The following is a 19244-nucleotide window of genomic DNA, read 5'->3' as shown; positions in this document are numbered from 1 at the left end:
AGCCTCCCAAAGTGCTGAAATTACAGGCATAAGCTACTGTGCCTGGCTACAACAAGAGTACTTTTAAACCAAGCTAGTTCAAAGAAAATGAAACAAAATGTGTACTTCATATAATCAATCTCATATATTCCAGATTATGATATATTAATATCTTAGTATAACATTTTACATTTGCCTAACGTGCACTTACGGCAACTTCATAGGAAATACTGTTGCCATCTGGCACTGTCTAGATCCACGTGAGCAGTCAGAATGGACATCTGAGTGTCAGTAAGCCACCCGCTCCTGGCAGCCTGGGAGAATGGCCATCCAGGACATCCACAGGCACCTCCCACTCCCAGCTCTGCTGCCCCACACCTGAAAACAGATGGGCTTCTCCCCTCCCCCACAAGCCTCTCTGACTCCCTCCTAGGCGCACTCCCTCCTGGCATCTTCAGGTCATTCCTTGCTTTGTTTTTGCCAAGGCTCAGATCTCCAGGGGCTTGTGTGTATCCTATTCTGGTCTCCTCCCATCTCACCTTGAAGGAAGTCTTGGAAATGCCCACCTTGGCAAGTGGCATTAATAACACCTCTGCATCATAGTCACAGAACTGCGCTGCCCTCCTTCCCGCCTTCTCACTCCCAGTCCCCAACTGTAGACTGTTTCTTTAGGATTTGATCTCTTTTTGGACCCAGATACTCAACTAGACTTAGTGTAAATAGGCTGCATTCCTGTTGAAATCTGGTCCTGAACCACTGACATCTTCCCCAAAACTCAGGAGCTTTCAAAGTTTCTCAAAATTGGGGCAATGCTGACCGGTAACTTTACTCTTCTTAGGCTTGGCAATATACATCAACCTTCTGCTAAGAGCCAATGTGGACAACTGGGACGTGTAAAGCAGCTCAACATGTTGCACTGATGTTCAGATTTATAAGGTACAAAACAGATTATCAACAGAAATTATCAATAATTACGCCTAATCACGCTAAATGGGAAAAAAGTAACTGCTCACTATGCTGAGTAAATAGCAATTTACTCTATCTAGAAATGCCTAATTACCTGAATAATATTTTGGAAATTAAGTTATATGGGTAAAAAAATTAACTGTAAAGATTTCTGGTACAAAAAACCAATTTTCAAAATAAACACTGTCAAATGATAAAACATATGTATATATTTATATAAAATTTGTAATAATGAAGTGTCAGGTCAGAAAGCTAATGAATAGTCTCCAATAAAAGAGTCTGTAGGCCGGGCACAGTGGCTCACACCTGTAATCCCAGCACTTCGGGAGGCCAAGGTGGGTGGATCACAAGGTCAGGAGTTTGAGACCAGCCTGGCCAATATGGTGAAACCCTGTCTCTACTAAAAATACAAAAAAAATTAGCTGGGCATGGTGGCACATGCCTGTAATCTCAGCTACTCAGGAAGCTGAGGGAGGAGAATTACTTGAACCTGGGAGGCGGAGGTTCCAAGTAAGCCGAGATTGTGCCACTGCACTCCAGCCTGGGCGAAAAAGCAAGACTCAGTTCTCGAAAAAAAAAAACCCAAAAACCAAAAACCGAAAGACAACAACAAAAACAGTCTGTAGTCTATAAGTAAATCAGACAAGTAAAATATATGAGCAAATCAAATACATGCAGAGTACAGTTAACTCTCAATTCTCCAAAGGATAGACTAATCATAAAGATTTCATTCATGAAATGGTTAAAACAACTACAAACTAGTGAAATATCTATGTACCAGAAAGACCATTGTTAGGAAACTAGCATTACCAATATAGCACAGGGAGTCTTCTCCAATCTATTTCATTTTTGAAATCTAAATCCAAACTAAAATTTGGCAAAAAATTTTAATTGACAGAAACATCATTCAATGATAGAACAAAACCTTATGATATAAATTACATAAAGATAAAATTAGTTCCGTTTGAACCTGCACCAAGTTCTTCAAGTAGAGTAAAAAAATAAGAAAGCTTTTAAGAAGTCCTCTCTACAACCTTGATAAGGCAATGGTAATTTGGTTAAGTTGGCAATAAGCAAAGAAAATGCCAGTTTCTGGTCAAATCTGCCCAAACAAGCAAATGCTTATTTGACTCTCAGAATGAAAAGCAACTGATGAATTTCTGGCTGGGATTCCATCACTAAGCTGATGAAAGTGACACTGGGGCAACTTGACCTGGATCTGAGAACTGGGTGATAATGGCACTGTTGAAATGGGTGGTCAGAAAAAGGGTCCAGCTGGTCAAAAGCGGATTACTGATGGTGCAGCAGTTAATCATCTTGATGGTCTAAACAGTAAATATGCTTTCTATTAAGGTGATATTAAGTTTATTTTATATCACACTCTGGGCTGGTTTTAACTTTTTATTAACTATCTTAAAGTGAATTTTAAGACAATTAAGAAAAAAAAGACGAGTTAAGGTCTAGAATTTCTTTTTTTTTCAGTTTCAAGTTCTCCACTAAACTCAATCTTAACTCCTTGAATATATTAAGTGTAGTTACTTTAAAACATGTGTCTGTAAACTTCATAACTTGGCTCCTTTGTGGTGTGTTTTTATTGCTTGTTGCTTTATTTTTTTGTAAAATAATCATTTTATCTTGTCTCTTCACATGTCTGGTTATTTAAGATAGAATACATTTCCCATGTGAATTGCCATGTTTATCAAAAGTTGACAAGATCAACATCAACATATTGCTTCATTATAAACATAACTGAAAGGCAAAAATCAAGCAAATTTATAATTTTAAATGTAATAAATACAAATATTTCAAGATACTCTCACATAAAATAAAATTATTGACCAATATAAACTACCATTACAATTGGACCATCATTTTATGGGAATTTCTTTAAGTGTTTAGCAAATGTTTCATCAATATAAAGTGAATCCACTTATAAAGCGATAGATATTATTATAGGTAAATTACTATTTTAAAAAGGTGACCAAGCAAGGGTTTGATGATTGGTTTGTTTCACACCACATAGAAAATAAAATTCCAATACAACCAAAGGATTTGGGCTCTCCTTCAGGGTAGGAGAACAAATGGTTTGTTGTTCTGCTTATGTTTTCATGCATTAATGTTATGGGAATCAGAAAAACAACTGAATTACTACTCCTAGTTGTGTCAGACATTGAAAGGGAAGCAGTGCAGAATCACTGGATTTTGGAGAACTTAAGAGAGAATCTGATTCAAAAACTTTTAATAAGGTTCCAAAACACAAACCTAACGTTAAAAGAATGTTTACAAAGTAGAGTTGAACTGCAGGGGAGAAAAGGCCTTGAGACAGCTACTGATCTGAAAAGAACTTCCTACAAAAGGGAAGGAGGCTGATCACCAGGGCTGAAGAGGAGAGAGGAGACGCTGTGTCGGCACCAACTCAGTGCAATTCACTCTTCAGTCTCTGCTTTGTTCACACTACATTTCTGTTTGGAAACAGAATTTGGAGAAGTCTGAATATAAACCTTCCCCAAGAGAGCCAGGTTTGGGGCCTTTAATTTATGGAAATATGCATACACTGTGTCCTCAAATGCTAGCTGTGTGCATACAACAAAAAAGGAAGTGACTTTTAAGATAGTTGAGGATAAAAAGAAATACTTGAGAGAATAAAAGATTAAAGTCTTAGTAACAATACCATTATAAAAACAAGGCCTGGCATGGCTGCTCATGTCTGCAATCCCAACACTTTAGGAGGCTGAAGTGAAAGGATCACTTGAGCCAGGAGTTCGAGAACAGCCTGGGCAACAAAGTGAGACCGTGTCTCAAAATAATAATAACAAAAATTATAAATAAAAACAAAAGAAAACTAAGTGCACCTCTAGTCTCTGGAAAGCACTGCTCTGCAGCAAAGGAAATAAACGTCATGTCCTGGTTGAGGGAGGACCCTCTAATACTCTAGTTGGCTGCTTGGGAACAAAGGAAGAAACTGGAGTTCATATTGGAAAATAAGGAGAGAAGAGAATCTTAAATAGCACTAAATTTAGAAAAACAATCTTTTCAAAGGTGAACTGAGAGAACTTTCCTAAAGCAAACCAGGTCAATTAGGAAATATTTCTTGGAGAAATGCCTTAAGATGCACACAACTTAAACTCAAAACCACAGAAAGACTAAATCAATGTCAATTAACAAAACATTTACTTATTTTACACAATGCATAAAAGTGGGACAAATAGTATATCAGGGTTTATAAGACGGTTCTTATCCATATAGAGACAATGGTAATATCAAAAACAGTACAACTGTGGCTTAGTAGACCATCTTGTATATCCTTTCATGCCAGGTAACTATTTCACTTGTGTGTCAGGTCCTTTTCTCGCTGGAAATTCACTCTTGAAATTCTAGAGAATGTGATGAAGAGTTCAAAGATGGGAATGAAACACTGGTTGAGGCCTCCTTGCTAATTTGAAAACTACTTTTGGAATCTGCAATTATTTCTTAAAATAGAGATTTAAAAATCTCTGTATTCAAACTAGATTTTAATTTGCCTAGTTTAAACTTGTTTTGAAACTTCTATAAAAAGCCCCAAGGGAATGCTCTAAAAATTATCAAAAGGATACTTTTGCCATAGAGCAATGCTAGGAGGATTAAACATAAAATTCACAATGATTTGAGTTTATGAATTGGAATTCAGCAAGTCATTACGCCACTCAGTGAGAACAAAGGACAGAGGACCAGGGTTTTGCCTATGATTAACAATACTTAGTGTTTTGGCTGGCACCCATCTCAAGTTCTATTATTTTGAGTGAATCAAAACTTGGTGATTAAAAGAAAACTGTAGCTCACATTATTATTATAAGAGAAATGAAAAGTAGGCAATATTCAACATCAGCCTAGAAAGTCAAACAAAGCCCACTTTAAAATTAAGTCAAGGCTGGGCGCGGTGGCTCACACCTGTAATCCCAGCACTTTGGGAGGCTGAAGTGGGCAGATCACTTGAGGCCAGGAGTTCGAGACCAGCCTGGCCAACATGGTGAAACGCCGTCTCTACTGAAAATACGAAAATTAGCTGGGAGTGGTGGCACGTGCTTGTAATTCCAGCTACTGTGGAGGCTGAGGCAGGAGAATCGTTTCAACCTGGGAGGCAGAGGTTTCAGTGAGCAAGATCGTGCCACTGCACTCCAGCCTGAGTGACTGAGTGAATGAGACTCCATCTCTAAATAAATAAATAAATCAAGAAAATTCCCCCTTTCTTTCCTTGTAAAGATGTAATTTGCCAACTCAAGTTGAGAGGATATTAAAAAATCAAATATGAATACCATTTGACCCAGCCATCCCATTACTGGGGATATACCCAAAGGACTACAAATCATGCTGCTATAAAGACACATGCACATGTATGTTTATTGCGGCACTATTCACAAAGCAAAGACTTGGAACTAACCCAAATGTCCAACAACGATAGACTGGATTAAGAAAATGTGGCACATATACACCATGGAATACTATGCAGCCATAAAAAATGATGAGATCATGTCCTTTGTAGGGACATGGATGAAACTGGAAAACATCATTCTCAGTAAACTATCGCAAGGACAAAAAACCAAACACCGCATGTTCTCACTCATAGGTGGGAATTGAGCAATGAGAACTCATGGACACAGGAAGGGGAACATCACACTCCGGGGACTGTTGTGGGGTTGGGGGAGGGGGGAGGGACAGCATTAGGAGATATACCTAATGCTAAATGACGAGTTAATGGGTGCAGCAAAACAACATGGCACATGGATACATATGTAACAAACCTGCACATTGTGCACATATACCCTAAAACCTAAAGTATAGTAATAAAAAAAAAGAAAAAAAAATCAAAATATGTTTATAACATAAATAATTATGTACTGATATTTTGTTTCTTAGGTTAATTAGGTCATCAATGTGCAACCACTATAATAAATCCATATAAACACATCCATATTTGTTGGGCATTTACAAAGAATTCTATCTGAGGACTAATATATTTCACAGAATTTATCTTATTTAGTCCAATTTTCTACATGTAGTTAAAACTGTCCAGAATCATTCAGTTATCCAAGACTTACCTGTAAAATTATAGTCAGACTATATGATTTTCAAGGATCATTTCAGAAATAAAATTCTGCACAGTATTGAATTACATGGGATAACTAGATCAAATGCAGCAGATATAAAATAGAACAGGTTTTATTTTAAACCTTTGTTCTATGAAAATCCATAAAACTGGGCTTAACACATTTTAAATGTTAGAAGGACTGAACTCTTCATGGCCCTCTTAACTTCTGCATAAATGAGATGTCCATTAAGTTTACCAGGAAAAGGTATATACAAAGTTCAACTACTCCCTTCAGTCATAGCCATCTCTCTAAATACGTTTCAAAAACCGTCTGGATTTTCTAATATTTATGGCTTACAGGCTCAAATCATTTATTAAATAATTAGATACAATGATGTATATCACAGTGGTTTCCAATCAGCTAGCCAAGAACCAAGAAATAATACAAGGTATCAGAATTCATCTGATACGTTCCATCTCCTATATAGAGGTATTACTTCCCCCAAAATAAGTAGATGTCATTGTTATTTGTGAAAAGGAAATTTAAAAAATCAGTGAAACATCATAAATTAATTATAAATATAGATATAAAATAAATACTTGCTAAATGAGAGAATACTATTAATAAACTATTATTAAACTAGCAAATCTGACTGGTTTCACCAACTGATAAACTTTTGGTCATTCTGTATTTAATCGACAAATACAAAATGTATCATGTGGGCTTGTAAACTGTCAAGCTGTTAAAAATGGATCCCTGATTTTGAAAAGGTAGCACATGAAGGGCAAGTACTGAAAACAAGGCATGCTTTTTAAATCCAATCCTGAAACTTCAGTGAGCTCTAAAAGGACATTTGCTCGAGTCCAGGGAATGTGGAACACAGCATGAGAAATGTGAACATTCTTGGTAAACTGACATCATCATGACAACTCTGGCAGGGCTCCAAGTGTCTGAAGCAGAACGAAGTCTTGTTTATGAAGTGGGAGAAAGAAACTTGGGCTTTCTGATTTACACCTTGGCAGGAAGCAGAGACGGTTAAAAGAAAAGGAACACTTTTTATATACAGTAACTGGCAATTTTCAGTTAAGAAATGGGAAGAAGAGAAAAGAAAGCTATTTGAAAAGTTTAAAACTGCCCCCCTTTTTTTCCAGAATGAGTCATTCAGAGGCTCTCTCCTCTCTAAATATATATACACATGGAGACATGTTTTTAAAAGTCTATTTATGAAAGTAATATAACCACTTTATAGTTTGGAAAATAAGAAATAAATCACCTCTAACAGTTCAACCTTAATAAAACTATTATTATAATGCACTGATTAGATTTTTTGTTTTGTTTCTTAAAATTATTTAATGTATCCAACTGAAGGATTTTTGGCTAATATTAGTATACTCTTGCCTCAATTTCTTTAAAAATAGAGTCAGGGTCTCTCAACACATTAAATCGAGATCCAAAGGCATTTAAATTAGGTAGAAGGAAGGATAAACATTTCTACTCAAACTTATGATATTTCTGACTATATATGTGATCTGATACTGCTTCAAACTAAAAACAAGACCCCTTCTCTCTAGGATATTTGAAAACAGCATTTCAATGCAATTTTAAAAAGAGCTGTACATGCCAAGTAAACTCCTGAAGGTTACGAGTCACTTTAAAATTCTCAAAGTGTGTCCATTATTTAGCAAACAATAAATTATTTTCATTTCTACTGTAGAAACAACCAACCAAGTGATGGCCTTCTGGTTTCAAAGTATACATGAAACCCAACTGGTCAAGGTTTTACATTTCTGGTCCACCATTAAGTTTTATGGCATATGAGGAATGTAAAGCATGATGTTTAAACAAAATTTCAATTTATTAGACAAATTCCTACTTTTGATAAATACAGTATGTTTTTAAATGGTATGCCTATTTTTAATTAGGAAGAGTACAAATATTGGCAAAATGTTAGGTAGAAAAAGTTGACTTAAATTTTTCTAGGAACTTAATATTTCTTAGTCCTTTGGTTGAACTTCTGGTCCTTCTCAATCCTCAATTTCTAAGTTTTTATGGTGTACTGGTGTATTTCCTAACATCAACTCTAAAAAGTTTAAAGTAGCCAATGATGCTATTTTGATGGAATTAGGAAGTAATTTTCATTCAATTGCGTTAAAACTGGAAATGAACACCCAGGCACCAGATGAAACAAATCTGAGTGCCTTAGTCACATATCCTTTTAAATCATAATTATATGTTCACTTTCTTGGCTCTCCAATGGTTTTAAAAGGTTATCTTTAGATTTATTACTCATTAATCTGACTCAAATTTATCAGCAGAGAAGGCCTATGTAAAACTATTGATGCAAGCAGGAGAAAAATAATTACAGTTCTTGGCCCTAACTTAATTCAGATATAAACAATATATTAATAAAGGTTCAGACACTTTCCATGAAAAGCTTTAAAGTGCACATTCGAGGGCCTGTGTGAACTGAATGGGTTTCACACAGTTCAGCTAAGTTCCTGAGGACACACTTCATGTAGTTAAGTTTAACCAAGAGAAGTGTGTGGATCATTACTTCTAGGATGATGCTACACACACAGTGTCCTGGTAACCTGGTTAATAAATATTCTAAAAAATATACAGAAAAACGGAAAAGTAAGTATCTCTCAAGCAATACCTTCTCTCTTTTTACTTACACAAACAGAAAACATCACTAAAACAATTACATGAAAAGCCATTTTTTTACGCAGCATGACTTGGTACCAAGGTTTAGGCCTGATCGGCTACCCTACTTTCAAATTCTCAGCATATTCTTTGAAAAGATGGATTAAAATATTAGTTTCCATGCCACAGAGAAATGCCTGTGTAAAGTAATTTTTTCTTCAACATAGGTACACAACTGTCGATATAAGGAATTATGTGAATCTGGAAGACATTTTTGGTACAAATGCCCCAATTTAAATGAAAGAATAATAAAAATTAAAATGATTACAAAGTACTTTTAGAGCCAAAAATTCTCAGTGTTAAAACAAACCAACAACCTTTCTTTCTCCTCACCTCCAAACCCAAACAAAGGCATTCTGAGCCACTACAGGATACACCATTATCAGAAAACAGGCAGCCACCCATTTACAAACATAAGGTATTCCAAAAGTTCATTTATTAGTCAGTTCTTCAAAATTTTAATATTTTCCCAGGGAAACAAGAATAAAATTTGAGGTTAAGTTGTCAGATCAGCCCACAAAACTGGATTTAAAACATAATACTAAGACAGGACCAGGATTTCCTCAGAACACTGGGGAAAATGCATCCCATGGCCAGCGCCACCTGGAGTGGCAAGAGCGTCTTTCTATCCTGCCTCGCTGGCCTCAGCAGGGAATCCTGTTCCTTTCATTGTAAGCTCAGAATCTTTTCACAGTCACCCCTGGGGATTTGTGGGGTGTGGATGCCATGAGAGGGGATGGAGAGTAGCCTATAAGAGGGCCACAGTTTCGGGAGGTGAGGGGCAGAGCCAAGGGCTTGGGGATGACAAATGAAACGGGAACTTGGGAGGAGGTGGATGAGGGTAATGAGTTGAGATGGAGTGGAAAGTGGAACAGAAAGAGGGGACAGGAGGTTTAGGGTAGGCCAGTGAGGACTTTTCTCTTGTTTCTCTAATTTACCTTTTCTTTCCTCAGGATCAGATTAAGAAGATCACACCTGGGAACATCTGTGATCACACCTGTGAAGACCACACCTGTGATTATGAGAGAAGGAAAGAATCTCCATGGAAGAAGGGTTTAAGGAAGATGGGGCTACAGTGGAGAGAATTCTGGGCTGATTCAGAGTCTGTAGAAGAGGAAACTCCCCTGCTGTGGCCATGGGACAGAGGAGTTCTCAATGCCTCCCTTCTAGAACTAGAACTAATATGGAAGTGGCATAAACAGATAACACAACAGACATAAAATATAAACAACAAAGGAGTCAATTTTTTATTAGCGAGGCCAACTCACACAATCTTTCAATTACAAATTTCCACACCCTGATTACATGGCTAGCAGACTGAATTTTTAGATAAGTCAGACGTTAACAGATAAGTAAGTTATGTGATTTTCTGTTTAGAGTAAGAACCTATATCTTTTATCACTGACCTTAGTCCATTTTTGTTACATTAATATTTTTAAATGTCCACACATAAAGAAATGTACAAAAGTTCTAATCAGATGATAACAAAGCCAGAAACATTTTTTTCAACAAATGTCTTTTGAGGGCATATTGTGGGCCATGTCTTTTCTGAGCATAGGGGACACAGTGGTATGGCCTCCAAGTTCTTGATCCTACTTTTACTTCTTAGCAACAATACTTCCACCTCAACAAGGCAGCTACTCAATGTCTAGCTGGCCTCTCAGACCACTATTTACTTACCTAATAGCTATTTTGTTAATGTGCAGCCAGCTTTTGACCTTAGCCCAACTATAAGGGTTAAAATAATTTGTCACACTTTTATAAGTCCTCAAGTAACTGGCCTAAAGTATTGAATTTCTTGCTTTAATTATAATAGGGCCTTCTTTACCTATGGGCTTTGACTTCTGAGTTACATTAGGTAAAAGTACATTAAAAATAACTTAAAGTTTACCAACAGATGAAGAATAAGGAGACAAAGATGAGTCATAAAAGGAGAAAATGGCTAATCATTTTGACTTCATTACAATTATACCACCACTGGCAGGTGAATTCTAAGGTGTTTCATGAAATAATTCTATGCTGTTCTACAAGTATATGGAAATACTAGAAAGTTGAACCTGGGCCTTTATGATTTAGAATTGATAGAAATCTGGGGAGGACTTCATAGGGAAGAAGGAGAAGAGAAGGAAGGGGAAGGAAGAGAAGGGAGAACTAAAATGCTCGAAGTCAAGAAAATAAGGTTTTGTCCTTAGATTATAAAATCTCTGAACAAGTTGATTAATTAGAAATAGATGATTACAAATAAAAGATGCCCTAATGGTATATGTTAAGAAATGAATTGATGAGTATTAGTAAAACCAAAGGATCCACAGATAACATACATAAATAATTTTGAAAATCTAAACTGACAAATTCATTAGCATTACAAGGTAGCAGTAAATATAAAAGAATACTTTAGTACCAGAGGTTGTGGTTTACCTGTTCCTCATTTATATTTTATATCACAAACAAAACAAAATTAGGAAAGGATTATGTGAAAGAAGTTCATAGCTTTTGGGTACACTTCTAAACATTAATAATAACTTAGCTTGAAAGTATGAACGCATCATACTTTCAAGATAGAGTTGCCAACTTTAAGACAACTGTATTACATAATATATTGGATTTCAGTGCCAAAAAGAGTGTCTGGCACATAGGCCAATAAATCTTTGTTACTTGAATGAATACATGTTAAGAGAAAGGGGAGACGGACTATGGTTAGAACTGGAGTTTTCATCAGAAGAGTCCAAAATTAACTCCAAATGCCACCAGCACTCCCTCCAGATGAAAGTGTGTTTCTCTTTCATCTACGATACAAATTTAAAACTTGAACAACACATTGAAACTAGGAGAGAAACAAGCTACAATCCTCCTCTCTAAAGCTTCTCCGCAAAAGCAAAATTGAATATTTTGATCACCCAGAATGCGCTAGAAGAGACTGCAGAGACAGTGGGGTCAACTCCCTCCACTGGCTAAACATGGCCCCGAGAGGAGAAGCGGTGTGGCTGAGGTCAGGAAGCAGAGCAGTCACTGGAATTCCAGTCTTCTGATCTCCAGTGTTTCTGTTCTTTACTGACTGTTTAAATGAATGTTTTGTAAGAAACCAGAAGACACAGGCAAATAAGTGAAGAGGGAGTGTCAGAAGCAGTGACGGTATTTGCCTGATGGTAAATTTACCATGGAGACCACTGTGTCAGTGAACTCTGTTCCAGAAAATTCCATAAACAAAATTATCTCTACAGGTGATGAAAATAAAAATTAGAAATGAGTGAAGAGGAGAGATTAACAACTGTGTACCTATGCTGAGGAAAAAATTACTTTTCACAGGCATTTCTCTACAGCATGGAAACTAATATTTTAATCCATCTTTTCAAAGAATGTGCTGAGAATTTGAAAGTAGGGTAGCTGGTCAGGCCTAAACTGTGGTATCAAGATGGAAGAAAAAAAAAATTTTTTTTTAAATCTTGTGATCGTTATAGATATTGAAGAGCTTGTGTCTAATTATGGTATTCTTTTTCCACATCTATCTAGGAGTTTCACAATTTTACAAATCTACACCTAATTCCTATTTAAAAAACAACTCACAAAGCAAGAGGCCTATGGTGAATAATGAAGTAATGCTGCCTAGAACCCTATCTGTGGATAAATAAAATTTTATTTTGTGAAAGGTTTTTTGCATATTTGGAGTCGATACATTTTTACATATGACTATTTTATCTAGATTTCTATTTATGATAGTCACAAATTTGACTTAAGGAATCAAGAGTAAACAGAAAAGTGGTCAAAATACTAATTTTACACTCATGTTTCAGGGCTTTATGCTCAACATTTCATCACTAACAAGAGTGAAACAAAAATCAGACATATTAGAAGTTTATTTCATTTTTATCTTTTTAAGTAATGACAATTAAAAATTACCAATTTCAGTCTGCTGTTTATAAATATGGGGGAACTTGGACTTTTTTCTAGTACCTTGACACCACTACATTTGATTTAAATTCACAGAAAGAACAAGAGTATGTTGACAGGTGAAAAACATTCTATAAAAGAAATGGAAGATTTTTAAGCAAATGGATGTAATCAAAAGGTTATAAGCCCACCAAACCGAACTATTTAGGTCAATACAATCATTGGACAAAAAAGAATGCGCAGTACAGTTGAACAGGAAAATTCCATATAGTTATTAGAGAAGGCTTATTTTAGAAAACTAATTTATCTACAAGTGTTCTTGGTTGCTATGAGCAACATTTTTCAACCACATTCTATTGCCTAAATCAGGTCACGATTACCTTCTAAATGGACTTTGCCATTCTAGAGAAGCAGTTTTTCTTTCATTCAGGATTTCTAAGGAAACAGCTTTCATCTTAGGCAACTAAACATCTGGCTTCTTGGTTTGTTTTAAGGAGCAAAATGAGAAAGGAATGAATCACCATGAAGCAGGTCAGGTTAGCATTTTTTTCCCATTTCTAAAAAAGTTAAAGTCTCCAAAAACTTTTCCTTGAGAAAATGAGTAATTCAAAACGCACTGATAATTATATATCAGGAATATTTGAATATGTCTAATGACCAGTCACACTAATCTCCATGTTTGCTTTCTGAACTCTTACATACAAGCTATTTAACCTTACAACTCCACAAAGTAAAAACACCCAGGAGGAAAAGGAGTGAAATTATTCACATTTTACTGCTATGCTTTTTAAGTTTTGCTATCACAAAGACAAATAAATATCATTTTTTAGCTCCTCTCTTTGATTCTTAGAACAAATTCTTTTATATATCCCTCTCCTATTTAATAACCCAATAGGTTTATTATTTATTATTCTGCTCCTCTGTCCACTTACACCTGTTTAATGCCCTAAATACATAATAATAACAAACTCAACAACTAATACTCCCATCACTATCATATATTGAAAACTTATTAGATGCCAGATACTGTACAAGTGTCTTATATATTATATATCCTTCAATCTCCCCTATGACATATGGTATTATCACACCAATTTTACAAGGTAGAAATCTGAGACTCAGTGGAATTAAGTCATTTGTCCCAGGCCACACAAAGAACAAGAGAAATGGGATTCAAATCCACCTTAATCTGACGAATCCAAAAACCTTCTAAGTGTGAAAACTGTCTCCTAGGAGAACGATCATTATGATGATATTTGAAGATCCAGGACTTCAAGTTCTGCTGTTTAACCGCCACACTCCACCCCCAACCATGGCAATCAATGGCTTTCCATTGTATGTATAATTTTAAAATGAAAATCACTAATGGAGGTTTTGGTCCTAGCTTCTCTGGCCCCACAGCCTCCGTAGCACAATCCCGTGCCACTCCGCCCCTTCCTTTCTGACAGTAGGGACACAGAGGCTCTCTGGATTCCTTTTGTACAAAGAACTTGTTCTTGTTTCACATCCTTCACACACTCCGTTCCCTGTACTTGCAATACTTCCTCCTTACTTGTACTCAGGTTTTGGCTTACAAGTCATTCCGCAAGAAGTTTTGCCTTGGCCAGGCACAGTGGCTCATGTAATCCCAACACTTTGGGAGGCCGAAGCTGGAGGATCGCTTGAGCCCAGGAGTTCAAGACCAGCATGGGCAACACAGCGAGACCCTGTCTCAGTTAAAAATAAATAAATTTTTTAAAAAAGGTTTGCCTGAACTCAACCTAAAGCAGCTTCTACTTTTAAACTCTCAAGACACCTGGAACTTTTCACGTGCTACCTTTATCTCAATGTGCAAGTGCTTAGCCTCTCACTCTCTCTGGACCGTGAGCTCCCCAATGACAGAGACAGACTTGATTTGTGTTCAGCCCTCTATCTCTGCTGTCTAGCACAGCAATGGGCACAGGACCCGAAGGGATAGCAAAAGCCATTACAGACTGGGAAAGAGGAAGGCTCTGATTGTTGTATCAGCTCTTCCTAGCACTCCCAGGCATGCCTGAGTTAATGTTACTTGCATTGGAGCTTTCATCCTTTATAAAACTGTTTTATCCTTTATAAACTTTCATCCTTTATAAAACTGTTTTATCCTTTATAAACTTTCATCCTTTATAAAACTGTTTTATCCAAAATGCAAAACAGGAAAAGAAAAAAATTTATCTAAGACAAATGCTTCCTTATACTAAACATAGCTACACAGCTATCTCTGGAACATTGCAATTATAAATAATTGTAATGAATAAATAAGTTATAACTATAAATAACTTAAATACAGCAGAACACACATACCCGAATTAGTGGTGCCTTGAATTCTATTACATCATGCGGGCAGGGGGCTATGCAATGACTACTCATACTCTATTGTTCCTCTAGATATTTCTAAGGTTCCCCTTTGGTAACTGCCTTTGAAATTACTTTACTAACCAAACAAGAAAACCTGCCTTCTCACTTGAAGGTGACAAGCTATTACCCCTTAGTTAGCACTGTCTATCCCCTCCCTCTCTCTATGTGACTTACTCAGCTGAGCCCACCCCCCACCCCGACTAAGCTTCAATGACATCCCACTCCACATGGAGGCTTTCACAGGGGACCCTTTCAGAGAGCACACCCGGCTTGTGTGCTTCCCATGACGCCTTCCCCATCTCACAGGTGGGACTCCCAGTCTGCCATGCAGTGACCAATGAGATATGTCCTCTGCAGGGGAAGGGAACTGCCTGCAGGGGACATAGCTCATTACAGGAGGTCAAGTGAGGGCTCCAGGTTGTCAAAAGAGGTCAGATTTTAGTTCTCTCTGTGTCCTCGTTCACCGGGGTCTCTTCATACCTCAGGGCCACCATTCTTCCTTTCCCCCAAAAGGGTGTTGCAAGCTTAGCTTTCCAATTCTCTGTTGTGAAGCACTGATATTCTTTCCTGTGAAAACCATTTCCCTCAGTACATAATTAATTAGAATTAAAAATTACCTTTTCCCACGCCAAATGTCTTCCTTAAAAGGGCACAGAATTAATCCATAAAAGCCACCGTAACAACTTCCTACGGTATCATGCAATAGATGACTTCCAAATTCCCTCGTGAGGGATGTCAGTTTACGTCAATCCTGGTGGCCTTATCAATATGTGAGTGGTGAAAACAGCAGGCCACTAGGAGGTCAGGGTCAAAGGAAGTAGTAGCAACCTCACTCAGGCCAGAATTCAAACAATGTATCTATTAGAAGCAGGTCTGGCTAAATAATTTGCAGGGTTCTGTGCAAAACAAAAACGTGGGGTCTCTCTTGTGCCTAAATTAAGAATTTCAAAACGGTGACAGCAGAGTATTAAACCAAGTGCTGGGCCCTGTTCACTGCACGGGATGCTCACCTGTGAAGCCACACCTGACTGGAAGAACCCGTCAGCCGTCCTCAGCTGTGCAGTTTATAACCCTCATACTGTGATATTTGTGTGCCGTTTCAAAACGGTATGTGGTAGGTTTTGAAAAAAGCAAAAAACTGTGCTGCCTGCTTTTGTTTTTAAGTCAAACTAAAATATGCCCATGGTTTTAATAATCAGATGGTATTAAAAGGCTTATAATTAATAAAGAAAACCAGTAGCCCCTGCCCCACACCTCCCACCTGATTCCTTCTCCCTAGAGGTGTGTATTTCTAACTCTTGGAGCAGTTTCTGTTGATACTTGTCTCCATGTTTCTAAATATGAATGACTTGTATATGTTATCTACTGATTTTCCATTATGTAGGAAGCTTATCACACCGCATACACTCACACTCCACATTCTTCCTCCTCGATCCTCCCAGTTTGGCCTATCACAGTTTGGGGATTATAATAAAAATTCAGTTTATACTATACAGTTCACAGTGGAGCCAAATGGATTATATATCCTTTCCTGTCCAATGCCCCCACTCCCCAGCCCAGGGTGAGTAACTGCCTTACTTTTACAGTTGCTTTGTTTTTAATGTAACTATCACAAATTCTTGTTAATCCAAAGCATAAAACCTGTCTCAATATGGTTGAGCACATCACGTGATCTATCAGTTTTCTCTTTTATAAAAAAAAAAAGATCCTTGCTAGCACTTTGGGAGGCTGAAGTGAAAGGATCAACTGAGACCAGCCTGTGCAACTTAGCAAGAGTCTGTCTCTACAAAAAGTTTTTTTTAAAAAATTAGCTGGACGTGGTGGTACACGCCTGTAGTCCCAGCTACATGGGAGGCTGAGGATAGAGGATGGCTGGAGCCCAGCAGTTTGAGGCTGCAGTGAGCTATGACTGCACCACCGCACTCCAGCCTGGGCAACCGAGTAAGAACCTGTCTCTTAATAACTAAATACATAAATAAATAAATAATTGAATAAATAAAAAGAATCACCTCTATCTATACAATGTATAAAATGATCGCCTCTATTCCTTTTCTGGGACATCTATTACCTAAATGTTGATCCTCATGGAGACATTCTCTAATTTGTTTTCTTCCTTTCCTATCTTACGCTCTTCTCATTTTGAAAAATTTGACTTTCTGGAAAAGTTCCTCCCCTTCAGCCATCCAATCATTCTGGATTTATATCTGCAATTTTTAGTTTCCAGCTGCTTCTTAAAGAAAAAAAAATCCTGTTTAAAAATATATATATATCCTCTATTCTCTGATCCCTTTCAAGCAATTAAGGAACTTTTTTTCTGGTTCCTATATGGTATTTCTTCCAAGATTCTTCTTTTCTGGTTTGTGGTTTGTTCCTAACTGTCATATCATGGACATTCCTCACAAGTCTGAGGCCGCTTGGTTGCCAGTTCTCATTTAAGAGGAAAACACTAAAATTCAGATAGAAGTTTTAGGTGCATGAAAGGGGCTTGTTGACTGGTTAATTTCACTGCAAGGTGGTCACCTGGGAAGCCCACTGGCCTACTGGTTTATTAGAGGACCCTCAAATGTTGTATCTACAGATCTTTTTTGGGGGATGGGGGGGCATTTTTCCAAAAAGGAATCCTCCTGCCTATAGGAGTTATGCCTGGCCAGCAAACACCCCAAAACCAAGTGGCTTTGGGGGTTGTAGTGGGGGTTTTGACTTTCACAGGACTCTTGTTTTTAGTACTGGCATGTCACCCTCACTATAGCTCCATTCTGTTGAAAATCGATTAAATTAGGCTTGAAATTTCCATAACTTATTCCAGAGATTTGTTAATATCTTTCATTTTCTGCGATCTCACTCTCCTGTCTGTTCTTAAGAGTCTATACCCTATTTGTTCTTCACTTCATGTTCCTTTGTTTTGGGAGAGAACAAGTATTAAACACCTGTGCTCAAGTTGCACATTAAATCAGCATTCTCCCTTTGCCTCAGACGTTAAAATCACTCTTCATGATGCAACATTTCCAGTTATGTCAAAATATTCTCCTACTTAATACTCTTTTAAAAATAATAAAATTCTCAAAAATGATAGACTTTTGATTTTTTATCTCATTGTTAGATTTTGCCATGCAACCACATGAAAACGAAGCACAGTTTTGTCAGGTCTTAGGCAGGCAGGTTTTTCTTTCTTCCCTGACATCACTGTCGTTGCCTACATTGCCCCACACAGTTCATAAGTAGATTATCTGCCTTGGGGATCACCTACAGATAACCCTGAAATCTTGGATTGGCTCCTTACTTCCGATCCGACCATAACCACATACACCTGGCCTACTTCCTCATTCACTTTTTGTTGGCATGAGCCTTTTAAAGATCTTGGCTATTTTCTAATGTTAGAGCCAGGCAAGTATGGTGAGGAAGGCAAATCTGTTGCAAAAAAACAAAATCCAAAATTAAATGAAAATATTTTTGGATATTTGTTTTGCCTCAATGAAATTAAGAATATATTGCTTCTGAACAACTGGATCTTATTAACAATTTAATAATATAATTAACCACAAATTCATTTGGTGCAGAGGCAAACTCTCTTCAAGTTTTGATTTTAAACAGAGAATTAGTTTCGAACAAAAGTGTTTGGAAATTTGACATTCCTCCCTCTGCAAAACTAACAGGAAATGAAATTAAGACATTTTAGGAAAGATTTTGACATCAGTATTTTATAATTTCCCAATATCCTGTTTAAGCCAATTATTTTAGAAAAATTTGTGAACTGTTTCTATTTCCTCATAGAGTTTATAAAATGTACGACGTTTATCTTACATAAAATCAACATCAAGTGGGTTAAACTGACAGGTAGAATGACGGAATGGAATTTCTCTCCTTTAAATCCATTCGTTCAATCCTTTTTTTGGAGACATATGTACCAGATTAAAAATTTAAATGATGAATACAGTACGTATCTTTCATGTGTATATTTCCATTTTAAGTGTATGAATTACACTTGAAAAATGACTATTTTCAAGCAATGTTACAAAAATCAAAGTTTATAAACCATTTCTGCCACCTCCAATAGCAACTAAAAACTATCATGCTTGGCCTGGCAAGAAGGATGGTGGGAAGCCACAGAGGAACAATGATGATACATGGAAATCCCCAATTTGTGGCCCGCACTGCCATGCTCTTCACCATCTCCCATACCAGATGTTCTAGCTCCAAGGATTCTGATTCCAGGAGAGACTCCTGTTCACTCATCTTTCTCATCAGTCTTCACTATTCACAGTTTCT

General features: G+C 37.1%; 1 protein-coding gene and 1 long non-coding RNA gene across 3 annotated transcripts in view; one reads left to right on the top strand and one right to left on the bottom strand.

Moving 5' to 3' along the window:
* LOC129458847 (uncharacterized) overlaps positions 1–10034 on the top strand; it is a 34501-nt gene extending 24467 nt beyond the window's left edge. Inside the window, exons 3-4 of the long non-coding RNA XR_008649750.2 lie at positions 818–915; positions 9668–10034. This is a non-coding gene — a long non-coding RNA (uncharacterized lncRNA). The remainder of the gene's footprint in view (positions 1–817; positions 916–9667) is intronic.
* The window catches only part of GAREM1 (GRB2 associated regulator of MAPK1 subtype 1), a 216800-nt gene that overhangs the window by 80136 nt on the left and 117420 nt on the right, over positions 1–19244 (bottom strand). The window lies entirely within an intron of this gene.

The sequence above is a fragment of the Symphalangus syndactylus genome, chromosome 1, assembly GCF_028878055.3.
Source record: "Symphalangus syndactylus isolate Jambi chromosome 1, NHGRI_mSymSyn1-v2.1_pri, whole genome shotgun sequence".
Taxonomy (NCBI): Eukaryota; Metazoa; Chordata; class Mammalia; order Primates; family Hylobatidae; genus Symphalangus; species Symphalangus syndactylus.
This window is presented reverse-complemented; position numbering and strand designations above follow the sequence as displayed.